Source organism: Panthera tigris, chromosome C2 (assembly GCF_018350195.1).
Source record: "Panthera tigris isolate Pti1 chromosome C2, P.tigris_Pti1_mat1.1, whole genome shotgun sequence".
NCBI lineage: Eukaryota > Metazoa > Chordata > Mammalia > Carnivora > Felidae > Panthera > Panthera tigris.
The window spans coordinates 41133353-41155754 of record NC_056668.1 but is presented as its reverse complement, the minus strand read 5'-3'; the positions used below and the strand labels follow the sequence as shown (position 1 = coordinate 41155754).

Below are 22402 nucleotides of genomic sequence, written 5' to 3'. Positions count from 1 at the left end.
GGTGGCCTCTGTTGCAGAAAGCCCCCAGCCCAGAGCTCATGTCCTTCCCTGGGTGCTGTATCCAGCGACTGCTCATGTAGGAATGAAAAGGCCTGGACAACTCAGCCCAATTCAAGATAATTCTAGGGGCACCTGGGTGGCTCAATTGTTTAAGCATCTGACTTCAGTTCAGGTCATGATCTCATGGTTCATGAGTTTGAGACTCGTATCAGGCTCTACACTGACAGTGCGGAACCTGCTTGGGATTCTCTCTCTCTGCCCCTCCCCAATTGTGTGTACACTCTCTCTCTCAAACGTAAATAAATAAAAGATCATTCTAAGGGACCACTTCAGGTATGTCAGCTCCACTTCTCATTCTGCTCACCCCTGCTTCCTCCTCTCCTTTCCACAGGTATGGATCCCCACGGCACCAGCACACTAAATTTCTTATAGTCTGCTTGCTGGGAAAGCCAGCTCCCAATAGTGGAGAAAGGAGAGGCTGGGCATGTGGTTTCTGGGCAAGAGTAGTAAGGAGAATACTGAAGAAAGCAACACTGCATGAAACGAGCAGAAATCAAACCACACACACACACACACACACACACACACACACACACACACACTCACACACACACACACACACACACACACACACCAACCTCCCCAGTTTGTTGTATTTGGGTCTGCATAAAATTAACATTACTGCTCCTTGGACCTAAAAATATGTTATAGATACATTATTTATTAATTCAGTGGTTTCTTCTTTCTGATCTAATCTCCTGTATATGGCACGTTCATTTATTTACTCCTGCCTTTCCCGTTTCTATAACGCATGACTCCTAGGAAAGCACATTTCCTGGTTTGCTTAGAACAGTCTTACTTTATACCAGTTGTCCCCCATTTTAATTATAAGTAGTGCCCCCTTTTAGTCTCAAACATCCTTGTAAGGATGATAATTCTGTGTTCAACCAATTCCCAAAACTTTTATAAATCTTTTTTTGTTGTGATTGCATTTCCTATTTTCCCATATTGTTTATCAAACATTAACATATTATACAATTGGTTTATTTATTATATTTATTGTCTATCTCCCCTTGAATCCACTCAGATTTCTCCATAATATTATCAACTTATATCATATATATCATACTCATCTGTTGTATTTGCAAACTGCCTTCTCCTGATAGGATGAAAGAAAATTGATTACCAACATTTTTTTATTCAAACTCTTGGAGTATATATAATTTTAGGATAAAGATATTAAGGTGTTAGTGTAATTGCAATATTTGTTTATATATATCCAAATGTAGTTTAACCTTTTTAATTTTGGAGAAAGCACACTCCCTCCCCCCCAAAAAAGAGGAAACAAAGGGAAGGGTAAGAAAAAGGGAGGAAGGAGAAGAAAGAGACAGACTGACAAAGACAGAGCGAGAGGGAGAGAGAGAGACGGGGGGATGGGGGAAGAAAAGAAAGAAAAATATCCAAAACCTATATAAAGGCTAGTCAGTGTTTGGTTTCTTAACAAATGACACTTACACTCCAACACCAAATCTCACAAATCACCAGGTGAAGCTAAAGTTTTGTTACAATGATACTTGGGTATACTCTAAGATAGCAATTAGGACTATAAAAATAATAAAAGTAATAGTATTAGGGACAAAAAGATATTTATCCACTCTGGATTCCCAGAAATTGAGCCATTTTCCTACATTTGGACACACAACCATCAAATGCTCTTCATTATCTTCTGTGGTTCCAACAGGCAGTTGGTGGTTGGCTCATCAAATATTCCTGGCTAGGACTATGAAACAAGAGTAAGACCCAGTGGCAAATATATTCTTGTGGCAATGGCCTCAGCAATGCTACCTAAGTTCCACTGGCGGTACTGTCAGCTAGTACCAGCAGCCATATAGCCAGGGCCTAAATAAAGGTAGCGACTATAGGAAGCTCACCATGGATTTTGCTGGCGTTGGCTGTGGTCCTCACTGTACCCTCTCAATTTGGATCCTGTTGCTTTTGAACTGGATTTGCAGGTCTTGCTGATGTTCCTTTCAGTAAGTTCCTCCTTGGGCTAAATACGCCTGAATGGGTTTCTGGTGCTTACAACTAAGAACTCTGATGCATAACATGAGTATCTACTTGATAAAAGAGATTGTAGCTTGGTACAAAATTGTCAGGACTATAGAAATGACATTAAAACTAAACCTTAGTATATCGAAGTGCATAGTAGACATTTGATAAATATTGACTTAATGAATCAGTGAAATCTCATTAGAAATATCTAATCGATATGCCAGCCATTAGCACGAAATGAACTAATAAGAAGTCACTGAATAAGTAATGCACATACTCTTAAAAAGATATGGGCAAAGTTATTTATAGTATCTTGTCCTTGCCCTATTATAATGTATCATTTAGGCAAATAGTAAAGAAAAATATAGCCATTTCCTTTCTTCTCTCTACATATTATGTTTCAGAGATTTTTTTTATTTATGTGAGGAAATTAAGGACAAGTACATTTATATTTTTCCTGTGCAATGGCTGATGAAATTCATTCTTTCCAGGTAGAACTGATTTTAAATTTGAAAAATAGCTCTATCCAGTCATCTTTTGGTACTATTTACTAAACAGTGCTCCTTGAGATATTAGCATCCTTTGTAATATCAAGTTATTGCTAAGAAGAAAGGCCCATTGTAAAATATGTTTGAGAAACAATAGTTTATTAAAAAAGCAAATCACATCTACTTAAAATAGGACTTCTCAAAATCTTTAAAGCATTAATGTTTTGATATGAATCTGGAAGGAGATATGATAAGTAGCATTCTGTAAACTTTTTTTATCTTGTTTAAAATTTTAACCTTAACATTTTTTGGAGTAATACATCTTAGATGGACAAACTTAGGAATTCTTGACCAAATAAAATAGCCAACCAATAAATTGCAATTTTTTTATCTCCTTTCAATAGCTAGTAAAAATTAAAACCGCATCTACCTATAATTGTACCCTAATTGAGAACTAAGGGACAAGGTCTTAAAATTAGAAATTATATACCCTTTACATTAGCATTAAAGGTAATACTCAATGGAGTGATAAAATCTATAATGACATATCCATTTTTTGGAAAAATGTTTAGAATGTTCTGGAGTCAAGCTGCTTAGGTTTAAATCATTTCTCCACCATTTACTAGCTGTATGACCTTGAATGATTTTCCTACCTTCATTGTACTTTAGTTTTCTCATCTACAAAATAATAGAATGTGTCTCATAGGGTTTCCATGTGGTTTAAATAAATTAATGTTATAACGATTTGGTATATACTGAAACACATAGTGTGAGCTAAGCAAACAAATAAATAAGTAAATAAATAAATGCAGAGCCTTCAACTTGAGAGAGGTAGAAAGGCCTCACAACAATTAGGCTTTTATATTACTTTCTCAGGCTTTTCTCTGTCAACCCTAGTTAAAATTTCAATGCTACCCATGGACTCTCCCTATTTCTCTGCCCTGCTTTAATTTTTATATTTTTATTTTTCTCCATAGCATATGTCACCATCTAAACACCGCTTATATTATTAAGGTTCTTTATTGTCAATCTTCTCCACTTTCCAGGACAAGTTCTTTTCTTTGTTTACCACTGTATCTCCAGAGATACATAGAGACAACTTCCTGGTATTAGTCACCTGTAGGATAATTGTGAAATTAATATATGTACATCATCAGCCCCCAGAGGATTTCATCGCTGCTTCTGGGTCCCCCTAGCCTGGTCTTTATTCCCCCAACATTATCCTTTTACAACAGCCATCTGCTTGGAGCAGCATGGTTATTCAGATAACCATGAACATAAGTACATATTCCAGAACCCAAAGGAAATCAGGAAAAAACACCTAAAAGAAATGTGATATTTTATGCAACTTGTTCCTCTTCCTTTTCCATCAACTTTGCAAGAGATCTGGTTTTGTGAAAGAACACCATAGGAATGTACTACAGGTGTTATGGATAACAGCTGAAGTATGAGAAAGTGTGCCTGTTAATAAAGGTCAAATAGAACTTGTTTGAATTTAGCAAACTTAGAAAATTATTTGAAAGCTGAAGTAGGGAATAACTGGAGATTGTCTTTAACAAAGGAATCTTCTTGAATCTTAATTTTTCAAAAGTAAAATGTGGATGTAGGCGATTCAGTCAGAAAAGTTGGAATTCTGTTGGCCAAGACTGGGACACTGGATCACAGTACCTCAGTATCCTGGCTTCTATCCCAGTAGAAACCTTCACTTCATCACATTTTCAATCTTATATATCTGTAAACCAGAACTGTCCATGAAAGTTTATTCTATTCCTTCAGCTTTTGCACTCTACACATTAGGAGTCAGACACCTTGTTTCAGCCACATTATCTGGCTTCATTTGTGCACTGATGCTGTGTCAATTTTGAAACCTGTCCAGGCAACGAGAGGTGTCCTGTTTTCTGTCCCAGGCCATCTGGCTGCCCTTAGTTACAATTTGTTCAGGACAAAGAAAAAATGTGTAGTGGACAAGAGAATACAAAGAGAAAAAGGAAAGTGATGTTTCAAAACTAATAAGAAAAATATATATTTAGCACTTTCATAGTCTACCTATTTTTTTTTTGATAACATGTCACTGCTTTGTCTGGCATTATAATATTGTCTTTCAGCTTTTGAATGCTAAGTTGTTTTGATAATTTGCTAAGCTCAGTCTTATTTTTACCTAAGGAATAAAAATTTTCATTAAGAGGAAGAAAACAGCACGTGCTAGAAAAACAGACCTTGAAGTTTACTTCACAGTGGAATAAAAAGCAAAAAAGAGAATATCCCTTCCTCCAGGGTCCTAGACATCTAAGACTGGCACTTTGGCCTACTTTTGCCACAAGCACACAAAATCACCCCTACACACACACACACACACACACACACACACACACACACACAGAATAAAAGGACAATCACTCCATGCTAAACAAATTGCTTAAAAAATAAACTTCATTTATTGAAGATCAGCTAAACATAAGAGTGCTTGATCCTTATTTTGTAACATGTTTTCAACTTTTTTCAGTTTCATCTACTTTCTTCTTGATTAGTTAAAGGAAGTCCTTGATTTCTAATATCCAAATAAACCTCATGTGAGGAACACCCAGACACAAAGAAGTGCTTTTATAAAAAACAAAAGTCACATGAAAGCAGTTAAGACAAGTTTCTTTAGACATAACTTTTCTACCCTGAGAAGTCTACCAATCTTGTCTTTGTCCTAATGTCTAAGTCATTAGTCTTGTCCTGATAAGATATTTAGTACTCATGTTTTTGTTTGTTCGTTCATAAAACACTCTGGGACTTGCATATAAACTGTATCTTCTTCCCAGCGGCCTCCAGTAAATATATCCCTCCAAGTGACCAAGTTGACTACTTTAACAATCACCACACTGTTCATCACATAAAGATTGTTATTTCTTTTCCTTTAGATACTTACAATCTGTTTCTTGTAAAGTTGAAAGGAGGTTGTTTTCTCATGTTGAAAGAACTGACAGCTGTAATTACTCCTACCACTGCAGCAGGACTTGGTTCCCAACATTCAACTACATACTGTAGAAATCATGAATCTGTTCAATGTTTTCAAAGATGAGAAAAGGGTAATCCAGAAAAGAAATCACTAGCACCATATTTTCACTCTCTCAAGAAAACCCAACCCTCAACAATGGGTATATGAGATTTTTTTTTATTTAAGCTTGTTCAAATATAACTGTAAACCTGTGCCTATTTGCTGTATTTTTTTCTTTTACAAATTATATCTATGAGGTCTAGCATTGTGAAAACGTATTGATCCTTTCCTTTCCAGAATCTCCGTTGACAGTGCAAAAGCCACTCTCAAAATCAAAATGGACTGCTATCATAGGTCATCTAATCTGAAATCTTATTTAAAATTTTTGTTTACTCTCTCATCTGTAGTAGTTAGCATCCTTCTCATTAATAGCTTGCTCAAAATCCATGCACTGCTGGAAAGACTCAATGAAGTAATACACATAACATATGCTGTCAGTGTCCAGCACAATGTTAGCACTCACTAAACGTGACTTGATAATCTTATTAAATAACTAAAAAAAGCTAATTTATATGTTTCCTGGACTTTGAGAAATTTGTTTTAAATAAATGACACAGATTGGGTGAAAGTACAATTGCAATTTAATAGCTTCTAAACTATTAAAGATGAAGAATATATAGGATCATTATTGATATTTCAGAATACTTTTCATTACTTATTAATTTTATAGATATTTCTGTGCCTACTACTCCAAAACTCGTCACCCTGGGAATCATGCCATACAGTCATCTTTTCATGTTTAATGTACCATACTATCAGACACACTCACAGTAAGTGCTTAATAGATGCTTCTCTGAATAGACTTCAAGAATTCTTTAATGCGATTTTATCTTTACAAACAAAAATCTTCCCAACCTCTTAACACAATTATCTTCCTATTGATCAGTTCCCTTTTATACACTACACAGATGAAAGAACCAAAAAGTAATTATTAAAATCATATGTAGCTTTCTGGGTAAAGGTATTACTAAAAAGCAGAGAAGACTATAATTTATGAAAGACTTTATGTGATGGTTGGTCCTCTTAGTTCAATAAAGTGAAGCTGAAAATATAATACAATTATTCTGTAGTTATCTAGGATTTAAAGATTATATATCAACTCTTGTCAATGGATTGTGGATAAACAAATTGATCACATTTTATATTTATGATTGTTCCACTTTAACAATGATTTTATAAATGCTCCTAGACACTTTAGTGTGGCTTAAAGAAGTTGGCCTACTGAGTATGTCATTTATCTTTGAATGAAATACATGGATAACTGCCTAATGTCTCAAATAAAATATTGATTTTTTTAAAGCTCCATTCTTTTTAAAGCATCATCTATTTGATTCTGAAAACTTTGTATTACATTCTTCAGTCATTTGACCAATCAACCAATTACAGACAAGTGTTTACAAAATGGCCAACAAATGATTGATTTTTTTTTTTGGCAGGATTTATAAAATTAACCCTTGCTTAGTCAGGGATTTAAAATATTTGTCATTATAGCCATCCATTATATAAAGCAATTTCAGAAACTAGGGCCCAAATCAGTATTTTCAAAATTAAAAAGATTATGATTTTATATACTCTATTTACACATCTCTGTTAGCATTACATAAGCACACATAGTCTATTGATACTAATAATTTTCTGCAGAAGATACTATTTTCTACATTTATTAATTTATTGAAGCATTCAACAAATATTTGTTGAGTGCTCATCTTGTATCGGGGCTTGTCCAGCTGCTTGAAATAAACTGAAAAACAAAAGGGCCATAAAATGCCTGCCCTACTGTCTAAGGGAAGGAGAAATAATAATAATAATAATAATAATAATAATAATAAAATATCCTATAAAAAATGTTAGAAAGTGATATGTGTTATAGAGATGATAAAAGTAGGAAGTGCCCCAGGGAGTTTTGGGGGAGGGAAGAAATGAAATTTAAAATAGAGTGATCAAGGAAGCCTTACTGAGAGATTGGCATTTGAAGGGAGAAGAAATGAAGAATATGAGAGGGGGAGCCTCCTGGATGGGCTTCGTTTGCAGGTAGAGAGATGAGTAAGTGCTGATACTTCAGAGATAAAAGCAGACCTGACTTGCTCAAGGTCACCACAGGGACAAGCCAGGATGGAGCAGCATGAGGAAGGGGAGAAGATAAGATCATTGATACCACTGGAGGGAGAATCATCTGGGCCCTGTAAATAATTTTTTTTAATTTTATTTTTTATTTTTTTTTAATTTGCATCCAAATTAGTTAGCATATAGTGCAACAATGATTTCAGGAGTAGATTCCTTAGTGCCCCTTACCCATTTAGCCCATCCCCCCTCCCACAACCCCTCCAGGAACCCTCAGTTTGTTCTCCATATTTATGAGTCTCTTCTGTTTTGTCCCCCTCCCTGCTTTTATATTATTTCTGTTTCCCTTCCCTTATGTTCATCTGTTTTGTCTCTTAAAGTCCTCATATGAGCAAAGTCATAGGATTTTTGTCTTTCTCTGACTGACTAATTTCACTTAGCATAATACCCTCCAGTTCCATCCACAATAGCCAAAGTTTGGAAAGAACCCAAATGTCCATCGATGGATGAATGGATACAGAAGATGTAGTGTGTGTATATATATATATATATGTATAATATATATATATATATGCATATATATATACATATATATATTACACATATATATGTATATGTATATGTATATGTATATGTATATGTATATGTATATGTATATGTATATGTATATGTATCTATATACATATACAATGCGTCTTGTAAATAATTTTGAGGGCTTTGGCTTTCTGAGTGGGTTGGAAAACCACTGCCGAGTTGGGAGAAACCAGTGACATGGTAGACTTGACATTTTAGTAGGATTACTCTTTGTCAGAAATTGACCCTCAACTGTAATGGGACAAAGGCAGAAGCAGGAAGTCCAACTTATACATCATCCAAGCAAAAAAAAAAAAAAAGATGGTGGTGTCCTGGCTAGGGTGGTAGCAGCAAAGGAGGCAAGAAATGATTATACTCTTAATATATTTTGAAAGGAAAGCCAACAAGATTTACCACCATTACAAGTGAAATGTAAAAAAAAGAAGAGTCAGCATTGACTCCACATTTTTTCGCCTGACCACCCAGAACAATAAAGTGGCCATGAACTAATAGGAGGAAGACTACAGGAGAAGTACATTTTGTGAGTCAGATACGTAGGAAAAGAGGAAATCTGTTTTTAATAAGTTTAATTTGAGATGATGTTAAGAAGAAAGTTGAATATATAAATCTGTATGTTGGAGAAGTCTGGAAACAAAAAGGCAACAGCAAAGTAAATGGAGCCACTGATGGGGTGGGCGGGGGCGCGGAAAGAAAAGGCAGAACAGGCAACTCATGAGTTCAGTGAAGTGAATTTGCAACACATCATCTCACGGACTTACACACACCCTTCAAGGAAAAGCTGAACTTCAGGCTGAGGCTCTCTTCCCCTAACCACCCCAGTTCATACAGCGCTTTTCAGTTTCTAAACATCTATGGCTTTGATTATTGACATAGGCCAATTAGCAATCAACATACAGTATGGTGCTCATTACAATTATGCTTATTTAAATACACATTATTGTAATCATTTATAGTAGAATTTTTCTCCACTCAACTATGATAATTTATAAACATACACATAATATTTGTAAAAACAGACAATATCATAATTAGATAAATTTACAGATAGTACAAAAAACTTAATTTTGAGAGACTTGTTCTAAACTTACCCAGCAAATTGGTAATCAAAAATGTTGGAATTTATTACTAGCTCCTAATGAATCTTTTCAAACTACTGTCAGCATATATAGGCTTACATTTCCTCTTTCATCTAGAAATATACTAGCAATTGCTTTGTGATTTTTCACATCCACTTTTGTAGAAATGTATTCCTATAATCATAAAAATGGTTTCATTCTGCACTATACTATTTTTTCGTTCTGCAAAAAAAAAAATTTTTTTTTACTAGATAGGAAATGTAAGCACATTCTTTTAGAAAATTAAGTTTCTGAGGTTGGAACAATAAATGAAAAAATAATACTGTGAATTCTAGCATTTTTTAATATGTAATAGTATGTATTCCATTAGTCCTCCCTAAAATGTTTAACAGTATGAACACTTTAGGTCCTGAGAATTATTCATAGAAACAGATGAGTAAAATCACCTAGACATCTTGAATGGTCCTGACCCTAAGTTAAAACTTCCATATGTGAAAGGAGGTTGGGGGTGGAGGAGAAGGATCTGTGCAGTCTCTGAGAGCCTTTAATCATAATAAGAAACAGCATGAGGAGGCTGTTTTAGGTTTACTGGAAGTAGACAACTAGAGTATTTTGTTAATTCTAACGTATAGGTGACTTATGTACATTGTGTTGCCTCTGATTATTCATTGATCTAGAGATAGGATTGAGAACTGTAATCAGATAAACAGAGAACACATGGATACAAGTTAATATGGACACCGTAATGATGATGGTTACTTTTGTGATCCAGAGAAATATGAATTAAAATACCCAGGAACGTATACGAAATAATGTAAACAAATCCACTTTACAATCTCAAGGTGGGCTAGAAGTCTTTTTCAAATGAAAAATTCCCTTTAAATAAGATTAAATTTTTAATATCTTTACCATGGGATAGCTTTGATATTAAGAGCAAAAACATAACTGTCAGCATCTTATTATTTTTAAAAGTAAATGTGGATGGATCACTACAAAGAGAATTTGGAAGAAGGGTTTTTTTCTTGGGCTTCAGGGTATATAAGACTATAAAATAGATTTGTATATTTCATGAATATTTAATTTCTATGTTTTATTTAACTTCTATTATTTATAATATCATGTTTATACACAGAATGCAGAATGTGCATATTGATATATATATACTCGTGCTCAACTTATATTAGGTTTTACTAAAATATGATTTTTATATTAGTTAGGAATTCTATTCTACCGGTAGTGAGAGAAACTGGAAAATCTTCACTAGTAAACAAGGTCTAATTTTTTCACATGAAGAGTTTAGAAGTAGGCAGCTTCTATCTGCTAGGGCAGCACCCTGAAACCAGCGATCCAGCTCCTCCTAGCTCCTCACTACACTGCCCCCGGTATGTGGCTCTCATCCTAATGTCACAAGATGCATGTTTAGTGCCAGTCATTGCCCCAATGCTTACATCACATGGGTTGACACTGTGTCATACAGACACACTTTGATTTTATAGAAGCCAGAAGATGTATTCCGTTAGCAGGACACAGAGTCAGCCTGAATAAAATAGGGATTCTTATCATTAGCAGAAAGGACTCGGAGTAGGCGATTAGACACAAAGGATTTTCAGTGTCACGCAATCCGGCCATGATGACTATCTCTCTGCTCTTTTTATGAATCATCAGTCACCCCATTCCTCTTACAGTACTTAATTTGTTCATAAAATTTCCTTCATTAACAAAGTTAAAAGAGGGGCGCCTGTGTGGCTCAGTCGGTTGAGTGTCTGACTTCAGCTCAGGTCATGATCTCCCGGTCTGTGAGTTCGAGCCCGCATAGGGCTCTGTGCTGATGGCTCAGAGCCTGCAGCCTACTTTGGATTCTGTGTCTCCTCCTCGCTCTGCCCCTCCCCGACTTGTGCTCTGTCTCTCTGTCTCTCAAAAATAAATAAACATTAAAAAAAAAATTTGAAACAAAGTTAAAGCATTGAGCATGTCTTTGGCCACAGGGTTTACTGCTTAGCATAACACAGGAAAAAGGTGGTAGGCCTTTTTTATTTAAGATGGTAGAATTTGTACAAATTTATAAATCAACTCTCAGATTCAAAATGTCAAACTTATGAGTGTCCAATGGATATATGCATTATCAATCTGTCACTTTTTTATGGGGTAAGTAATGAATCATATAAAAAAACTAATACATATTAACTTCAAGTTGATATCTAGCAAACATTTCAGTCACATAGAATTTTGTTGATCTGTTATCAGTATTTTGAAGTTTTCCTAAAGGTGTGTATTTGCATTTAGGGAAGTTACGTGGATTTTCAAAATGTGGAAATGACCATTGGTCAGAAAATGAAGGAAGACATCTATTGTCTACACTATGAGATTTCCAAAATGAGACACAAAGGCCCCTGCTATTCATATATGTTTTAGCCTTTTTTAAAGTTTCCTTTTTTCAGTATTTAACGTACATTTTATCTATCTATACATATAAAATATAAACAAGTGACATATATACTAAAAATACCTGTCAAATTTTACCGTCAAAATTTCTTGAAGACCAGAGATGATTTCAATATTGTTCAAAATTCAAAGGATTTGAATTCAACTATACCCCATGGAAGTCTAGTTACTTGTTACTACTTTGACTTTTGTATCTGCACTGTACTTTGTGTAATTAGACATAATTTGACATAACATGTGCTTAATTAATCATGAGGACATTGCTTTGCAACCAATATCTTCTAAGAATCATATCCTTTTCTGTGCCAACAGTGTCATTGAGCAGAGAGTCAGAGATACAAGAAAATGGTTATACAGCAACAGAACCTTTGAAAGATCTATTGCCTATGGTAAGTTGTAGTAAAACCTAAGAACAAGCTGCTACTTGTAGACAGGAATATATTTTGATGCCTTGTGAATTCTATTACAAATTTTATCCCTTTGTTATAAGGGCTGAGAGGAGGACAGAAAAATCCACCTAAAAATCTCCTATTAATTAATAGCAATCACCCTTCCTTTTTCTATCACATATGGACATCCCAGTAAACTCTTTTGCATTTAAAGTGTATTAACTTGGTTCTTTTTTTTTATTTCAAAAATAGTATCACTGCTTATTATGTATTACAAAATTCTGCCTTTACCATCACAGATTACATCAGAATCCTACATTATTATTTTATATTTTTATAATATGTCATATCGAATGGTAAAATTGTGAATCACTGAATGAAATGTTTGTTAAAGATTTACTGATAGTTTTAAAAAGTATTTCTTCATTTTGAGAGCAGTCAGGGTTTGCAGAATATTAAGCAGATAGTACAGATTTCCCATAAAACTTTTCCATTACAGTATTACCTATTATTTTTTATTGTATTAGAGTGACACATTTGTTAAAAATTGATTAAAGTGTCTAATAATTAAAGTGCATTGGGGCGCCTGGGTGACTCAGTCAGTTAAGCGTCGACTTTGGCTCAGTTCATGGCCTGTGTTGAGCTCTGTGCTGACAGGTCAGAGCCTGGAGCCTGCTTTGGATTGTGTCTCCCTCCCTCTGCCCCTCCCCCACTCACGCTCTGTCACTCTCTCTCTCTCTCAAAAATAAACTTTAAAAATGTTTTAAATGTCTAGCACTGCATCAGTAAATACAGTGGTTTTGGTAAATATTTATAGAATAAATAAATAATTTTCAAAGGCAAAACCTAATACAAGCTTTAGTCTGTATCTGTAAAATCAAGTCAGACACACCTGGTTTCAGGAAGAAACCAATACTCCACAAAGTCCACCAAATTATAGAAGATTTTACGATTATTCTGACATGGTATTATTCTCTATTTCAATAGACTCCTGAGGTACTATGGACTTCACTGCAATTTCTGTATCCCTTTTAAAGGCCTAGGATCCCTTGACCATTATGTGCTGGTATCGAATTTTGCATTATGTCATTGTGGCTCCTTGGGCCTCAGTACTTTTAGGTCCTATTTTTGATGTGCACTTTCACAATTATTTCATAATGTGACTTCAACTAAACTTTAGTTTCTACTTGCAAATACCTAATTTAGGTAGTTTCTGTGAAAACCAGTAATTTCTTCTCTTCCTTTCCCGATGGAAGTGCAAGTGACATGAATTGAAAATTGAAAATAACTCAGATGTATCCACCAACTGACTATTTCTATAAGTGAAATGACAAACAGAACTTTCCTGAGATCGGTAGGTTAAAAAATCAATATCAGAGTAAAGTAATCCCTAATGATGTTCTAAGAGAGTCATTTTGTTTTACTGTCCTAAAAGTTACATGTAGTTTTTTAAAACACAGGTTGTCCCCAACTTAAAAAGCATTAATTTTTTTCTGACCTTTTTTCGACCTTTAAAAATAAGAAAGAGAAAACTAAATTTAAATTCAGTTTGGGCTTCTGTTCCGTGAAAGATGAAAACATTTTGTGTAACTTCTGATGGTCATACCATCTAATTTATTCATAAGTCCTTTTCATGTGCTCTTAAATAAAATTTACTTAGCACTTCCTGTCTTCTCTGCTTATCAATAAAAATTACAAACGAAGTAAAAAAAAGAGGGGGGGAGAGACAGAAAGGGAGGGAGAGAAAGAGAAGTTTTTCCTGTAAAACAGTAAATCCATAGCTACTAATCCTATCGTTTTTAGACACAGAAAAAAAACAAATATACTTGAATACTCTTATTCTTTATTGTAATATTTTAATCAACTTTATTATATAACCATATTTTCCTTTTAACGTATATTTTAGTTTTCCAATAATTAATACACACACACCCATACGAGTACACACACACACTTTCCTATTTTGGTTTCCTCCTTTTTTTTTTTTTTTTTTTTTTTTTTACCAACCACCGCATGGTATTGTCAAATGAGCTGACTGATTTTTTTAATGTTTATTTATTTTTGAGACAGAGAGCATGAGCAGGGAGGGGCAGACAGAGAGGGAGACAGAGGATCCAAGCAGGCTATGCCCTGATAGCTACCTGATGCAGCGTTCAAACTCAGGAACCTGAGATCATCACCTGAGCCCAAGTCGGACGTTCAACCCGTTGAGCCACGCAAGCGCCCCAAGCTGACTTTTATTAAATTTCTTCTTTGCTAATATGTGAGTCATTTCACAATTTCAACTATTAGTCAGTAGTCATTATCTTTATGTTTATACCAGCATCCTTTTCTGCCCCATGTTACACTTCTTAGGAAAAGGTCCTCACGGGTGAGGATCAATCATAAGGTTAGGCTCAATAGAAGTATTCAATTTTCAGAAATAGCATCTGTTTCATTTTTGACACTGCATCTTTTTTGTTTTATTATTTTGATTATTCTTCTTCTTCATTTAGTGATTTCTTTAATTTAATTTATTTATTATTTAAGCCAAAGTTCTTTTTACACACAGGTGCCTTCTTCAGTTATGGTTGCTGGCCTGAAACCTAGCAAGTTAAGATGGAGAAAAAAAATTGATTCTACACATATTAAAGAAAGAATCCTTAGGAAGTAGTGAATAATTGAATATGGATAAAAAGAAACAACAAATCAGAATTGATTCAAAGGTCTTTTACATCAAGTGACTAAGTGGATATTTAATGCATTATCTAAGATAGATAATACAGAAGGAAGAGTAGACTTTTAAAATTTGAGGTACTTAGATCAACTTATTCAGTGAAGAGGATGTAAAGTATTGAATATCATACATTCAGGCCAATTCATAAAGAAAAAGTCACAGTATCTTCTGAACCTTTATACAAAAAAAGATCATTCTACATTACCTTATTTTTTTAAGTTTATTTATTTTGAGAGAGACAGAGACAGCCATGTGCAGGAGAGGGGCAGAGACAGAGGGAGAGAGAGAATCCCAAACAGACTTCGCACTGTCAGCGCAGAGATTAACATGGAGCCCGAACTCAGGAAACCGTGAGATCATGACCTGGGCCAAAACCTGAGTCAGATGTTTAACTACCCGCTGCCCCCATTCTACATTATTTTAAATAATCTGGATAAGAATTGGTTTAACTCACAGAACATATCCACCTGAAAATTGGCTATGTCCACATAAGAGAATGGTTTTATTAAGAATGTTTATATAATGGGTATTATTATAAAAAATAAACAAAGCTTTTATATGTTTAGCTGAAGAATCTATGTAAGAAAAAGAGGTTTCATGGGTCTCTGTGTGTCTGTTTCCCCCTGCATGTGTGTATACACAGAATTGACTAAAATAAAGCACTTCTAACACATTTGATTTAAAGAAAATAAAGCAAATTCATTTAGAGCAAAAATTTAAGAACACTGATTGTAAGCAAAAAATACCAATTTTCTAGTCCTCTCCCTATCCCTCCTCCTCTCTCTCCTTCTCAAATAAATCATCAGGAAGAAAAAGTTCTTTATAAGAATCTATTTTTCTTTAGTGAAGGAAAAGAAATGTCTATATGAAGGTAGATTTAATTTTGTGTTTGTCTTCTTAGATGTTCTATCAAATCCTGTGGCATTATCAAATACCTGCTATTGACAGTACAAAAATGATATGATGGCTACTCCCTAACTTGTTTTAAATCATACAAAATAAATCATAAAATCAGCCAACCAACTGTTATACTTCAGTTGGTAGATTGTGCCTATTCTGACTTTTTTTCCTCACCTCTCATTAAATTGCCTAATAATTAGCCTTAGAAATTGAGAAGTATAAATAATTACAATTCATGTCACTGCAGACACAAAGTGTTTGGAAAATGAGGAAATAACAATATTTGAGAGTCCATTTGACCAAAAACAAATGATGAATGGTATTGTAAAAGTAACAATAAATGTAAGAGAAATAATTGTGTTATCTTACAAGTGATAATATGCAAAGAAATGAATATCTTGATAGGTTCAGATATTTCCTAAGTAAATTGCATTCAAAGGTTTTTTATTACTTCAGATCAAGAATTATAAAAGAAAACCAGATTCAAAAATACAGTCCTCAATAAGCATAAAATGGAAATAGAACACGAACAAAGACTTGTTTGGTAAATTCAGAATGCAAAAGGGCCATGTTTAAAACTAGAAGTTTTAAATGCAAATGCAAAATAGCATCATAACCAGAGGAACCTTAAATGCATATTGCTAAGTGAATGACACCAGTCTGAAAAGATAGATAAAATATGATTCCAGCTATATGACTTTCTGGAAAAGGTGAAACCACAGAGATAGCAAAAAAAAAAAAAAAAAAAAAAAAATGCCCCAAGAGGAGGCAAGGGATGAACAGATGGAGCATGGGATTTTTAGGGCCGTGAAACTGTTCTGTATGATACTGAAATGGTAGACACATACATTACATATTTGGTAAAACCTAGAGAATTGTAGAATACAAAGTGTACAATCTAATATAAACTATGTTTTTTAGTTAAAATAATGTTTCAATATTGTTTCATCATTTTTAACCAACATACTACAGTAATAGAAGACATTAGTTATAGAGGAAACTGGGAAGGGGGAGAGTATATGTAGACTCTGAACTCTCAGGTGCAACTTTCATGTAAACCTAAAACTTCTCTAAGAAATAAAGTCTATTAATCTTAAGTTGATGACAATTATATTGTATGTGGTATAAAATGTATTACTGAATAGAAATTGATGGGGACAATTTTCTTACTTCTTGGAACAGAAGAAGAAAAACTAGTGAAATCTGAATAAAATCTGTAGTTTAGTTAATAGTAATATACCAATGTGAATGACTTCGTTTTAACAAGTATACCATGCTTATATAAGATCTTAGCATTAGGGGAAACTGGTTTGATTATATGGGAACCATCTGTATTCTCTTTGCCACTTTTCTATAAATCCAAAATCATTTCTTCAAAATAAACTTTTTAAAACCAGCATCACACATAATCATGAAATAATCAACAGCCAGAACTAAATGTCCAACTACTATAGACCACATTCATCTTTGGCTCTGAAAGCTGGATGTAAAAGAATGAGACAATCACATGACTATACCAAAAACTCCTTGTGAGCAGAGATGGTTTCTGACTCTCTTTTCACTCTAAAATGTCTAGAGGAAGAGGTGCTTATACATATTCAATGACTGATTCTCAATTACCTAGAATCAAATGACAACAGATCTTCTGAAGCCACTTAGTAGTACAGCTTGTGTTGTATTAATTAAAATGACAGCTTTTTATTTAACTTTGTCTTCCTCATAGAGAGGCTACAGTACATATTTCAAAACAAAGACGAAAAGCAAACTAGAAAAAGCAAAGAGGATCTGGTCTCATTAAACGCAATGATATTTTTCTCTTCCAAACTATGTAGATATCCTATGGAATTCAGTATTTAAATATTTTGCTAAATATGTTATGGCTCCTTTTGTAAGCCAAGTTTTTTTTTTAATTAGTTATATTTTATGAAATACTCTCTAAGTAACATTTAGAATTTTTTTCATATAAAAACATCTACTAATTTGCTCAAAGGTCAAAGAGATTTCCCCATCCTATTCTTAAACATGTTACAGATGGTTAACCATTCAATCAATTAATTATATTTTTGAATATAATCTTTACTTAGCACTGTTAGGTCTATGTCCTTTTTTGAAAAGGCATAAAATGAATCTCTACCAGGTGAAGTTATTGAAAGGTTTGATGGATCTGTGGTTTGAATCACTACACTAAACCCCAACTGATTTACAGTTATGTAAATACAGTTATATAAAATTTAGACATCATTGTCCTTACATTAAAAGAAAATCCTTCTTTGGTACATGTTGGTCATGGTATTTCATGAGAGATGTACATCCTAATCTTCCAAGGTGACAATTCAGACCTATGTATGTTTACTGAGTACGTATTCCAAACACACGTACAATTAACATTAATTTAAATTTTTAATTAAAATGTAATAATCAAAACATTAAAACATCTCTCTATTCAAAAAATTTTTCGATAAAATGAATGAAAATACTCATGAGACTTAAAAAAAAATTAGCCCAAGGTCACAAGAAGTAGTTCATTTGAGGGGCGCCTGGGTGGCTCAGTCGGTTAAGCATCTGACTTTGGCTCAGGTCATGCATGATCTTGTGGTGTGTGGGTTCTAGCCCCGCATCGAGCTCTGTGCTGACAGCTCAGAGCCTGGAGCCTGCTTTGGATTCTGCGTCTCCCTCTCTGACCTTCCCTTGTTCACAATAATCCTCTCTCTTTCTCCCTCTCTCTCTCTCTCTCATAAATAAACATTAAAATTTTTTTTAATTAAAAAAAAAAGAATTAGTTCATTTGCAGGGTGCCTGGGTAGCTCAGTCTGTTAAGTGTCTGACTCTTGGTTTCTGGGCTCAGATCATGATCTCACGGTTGGTATCAAGCCTTGTGCTGCACTCCATGCTGAGTGCAGAGCCTGCTTGGGATTCTCTTTCTCTTCCTCTCTCTCTGCCCCTTGCCAGCTTACACATGCACATCTCTCTCTCCCTCCTTCCCTCTCTCTCTCTCTCAAAATAAATGAATAAACTTAAAAACAAAGAATTAGTTCATCTGCTTATAAGGGCTTCGAGATATTTCATTTTCTTTTTGTTTATACTCATTTCCTATGAAATGACTGCCTGCTTCTATAACAGGTTAAGGAATTATTCCTCTCCTGTTTAAATATTGCTGTATAACACCTACCTATGTCTCTGTTGAGAATCATACATTCTACAAATATTACATCTAATCAGATGTTAAAGGAATTGTTTTTCAAAGGGAAATTAAATACTAAGAGAAAAGTTAACCGGTGAACATTTCCTAAGGTTGTCAATTGTTTAAAATTCCATTTAAAATTTCATCTTTTATTTTCTAATTATTCTTTATCACATATCATGAGTCTATTTTACAACATTTCTTAAGAAATTAGCTATTTCGTATTATAAATACTACATAATATAAAATTAATATTGGGATAAAATTTTTACTTTTTGTTTCTAAGTACCTTCTACTACCAAAATACCCATAGGGGGATTTGTCAAAAATTTAAAAGTATATTATATTACCTCCTGCAACTGCCCATGGCCATCTATTTGAAAAATTAGTCTTTATAGCTTCTATGTTTCTCTGTAATTCAGGAAATATTGAGGCAGTGATATAGAATTTCAAATGCTAGAATAGCATATAGATACCCTTGGTTATGTAATGATACTACCATAAATACAGACATGTATGTGTGTGCATATACACACATGAAAATAAATATACATGTTTATACCCGTATATATGTGCCAATAACAAGGTATTTAAAAAATGATTCTCAATCTTAATTGATCATTTGGGGAACCTGGGTGGCTCAGTTGGTTAGTGTCAGATTTCAGCTCAGGTCATGATCTCACGGCTGTGGGTTCAAGCCCTGCACTGGGTTCTGTGCTGACAGCTCAGAGCCTGGAGCCTGCTTCAGACTGTGCCCTCTCTCTCTGCCCCTCCCCTGCTTGCGCTCTGTCTTTGTCTCTCAAAAATAAATTTTAAAATGTTAAAAAGAAACTATTAAAAAGAACAGATCACCTCTCTCCTTTTAAATTCATTTAATTTCTATCCTTTAAGTTTCATAAAACCAAACTACTCTAATTTATTTTCAGGGAAATCCTTTAACATTGATCTAGGATACTGATTCTCAAAGTGTGGCCCTTGGACTGGCATCATGAGCAATGCAATCTGTAACTATAGAGGTGGTCCCTGTAGTTGATCCAGAGGCACTTGAAAATCCAAGAAATTTTCATCTAGGGGAAACTAAGATACACATAAGTCATCATTAATCACCCATAATATCAGAAATTATCTTTGAATCCTTCATCTTCTTTCTGCCTATGTCCAGGTGGCATCATTTCTTATAAAACAGACATTGAGCCAGTAGGTATCTTTCTGTGCCCTGCTAGGTATCTTTCTCAGATGACCCTAGAAACCAACTCTTCTTTGTACCTCTAGTGCACCGAGTAAACTTCCTCATTCTAAGACTGCCTAACAATTTTCTATTAAGAGAATCTAAACCCTTTGGCATGCTATATGAGCTCTTCATAATACAGGTGGAAATTCTAACTTTCTCTTATTTTTCCTTTACACATTATCACCTTACTCTCTCTATAGCTTACTTCCAGCTGACATGGGCTGTTTTTTGATCAACATACAATGCTGTTTTATAGTCTGTGCTTCACGTGTGTGTGTTGCCCAGTCACATATACCTGGTAAATTCTTATTGATCTTTAAAGCTTAAAAACGTCTTCAAAATAATTTTCCTTGACTCATGCCAAGCAGAACTGATGATACATACGGTGTGATATTGTACCTACTATGTATCTCAATTGATGATTTTCTTTGTATTGTAATTGCCAGTTCATGGACTGGTGTCTTGCACCAAACTTTAAGCTTCGCCAAGAAATATCTTCCTTACTTCTCTTAAAACAGGCAGTAGAGAGGTGGGGTGATATATGCAGTGTAAGGAGTCTGACCAATTTCCATTTCTGACACAATTATTGGGTGTCTGATCTTGTTTGAGTTATTTAAATTCTTTGGGACTTCCAGGGGCGCCTGGGTAGCTCAGTTGGTTAGACAGCCGACTTCGGCTCAGGTCATGATCTTGCGGTCTGTGAGTTCGAGCCCCGCGTCGGGCTCTGTGCTGACAGCTCAGAGCCTGGAGCCTGTTTCGGATTCTGTGTCTCCCTCTCTCTGACCCTCCCCCATTCATGCTCTGTCTCTCTCTGTCTCAAAAATAAACATTAAAAATAATAATAATAAAAATTTAAAAAAATAAATAAGTAAATTCTTTGGGACTTCTTTATTCTTCTATAAAATGAAAGTAAAATTTCATATGATTGTTGTAACAATTAAATGAGCTGATATATGGAAAGCAGGCTAACAGAATATAGAACATTGTAGAAATATTAGCTATTGGTAATGATTTCATCCCCATTCCATATGATAGTGCTTAGCAGACAGTAGCAGATCAAGCAGTTATTAAACAACATGATGAATAAATGTCAATATACTAAAGATTTTACAAACTCCTTTTATACTGTATAAACTATTGAGAATTCAAAAATTCTGGAAACTAAGAACATCCCATATATTTTCCTTTCTGAAACAATGCTACCACCTTTAGTTTTCCCCCAAAATGTTTACCACTACTGGGATTTTTTTTAATTGGGGTAATTTATTTCGGAAGAGAAAAAGTAGTTATTTTAGTAGTTTAATAACCAATTTATGGTAAATTTCACTACAAAATATTTCTTGGATTATAAAACTCCTGGGTCAATTTTTATATTTTAGATTCCAAATTTTGTTCAAGAACTAACTTGTTAATCTAATTTTTACTCATCAAACCATTTGGAAAACTACATGAGAGTACCATATATTTTTAGAAAAAGTATACAATAAAAAATTGTATACAACTAAATTGTATACAACTAAAAATTACTATTTTAGTAATGCAGAATACAAAAAAAAATAAATTTAACCATTTAGAAACATTTTAAAGCTTGAACATGATTTACTGGCTAGAAGATAACATATCTACCCCTTGTTTTAAAACTAGTCACATTAAGATTATGTACTAATTTTTTTTAATATCTCAAAACATTCATTGGTTCTTATGAAAACTGAAATTATAGGAGATTTGCTTTGGTTACAAGCTAACAATTAAAAACACCCTTTCAATGCAAGTAAATTCAGATTCATATTTGAATCAAAACTAAAATCAATTTCTAGTTGTCAGAGAATAAGTTAAAAATCCTTAGTCATTCATTGACATCTCAGTCCCTGGGTCATATATCCAGCTATGATTTGGGGAGGGGGGTATATGTATACAGGAACAGAGAGCTAATAATAATCCTATGCAACCCAATTTTCCTCTTGGTCTTATGAAAGATCAGCATTTTTCAGCTGCTGAGAAAAGTAGCTCTATGTTGAGTGACGTATCCCAAGATGTGGTGATTATTTCGGGTGCTGTAAGACACTCAGACAAAATAGTTCTGAAATTTTATGGTTTCCAATCTGTTAAGTAGTAAACCATGGAATTCAAAATATTCATTGGTACTATCCAGAGTAAGACAGAGGAGAATAATGAAAAAAGCATGAATTCAGACCCAGAAAGCAATGAAATGACCTCGGTCAAGTCACT

The 22402-nt window shown here is 34.2% G+C and overlaps 1 protein-coding gene across 1 annotated transcript in view; it reads right to left on the bottom strand.

The window, feature by feature from the left end:
- Positions 1-22402, bottom strand: part of EPHA3 (EPH receptor A3) — a 344884-nt gene that overhangs the window by 299579 nt on the left and 22903 nt on the right. The window lies entirely within an intron of this gene.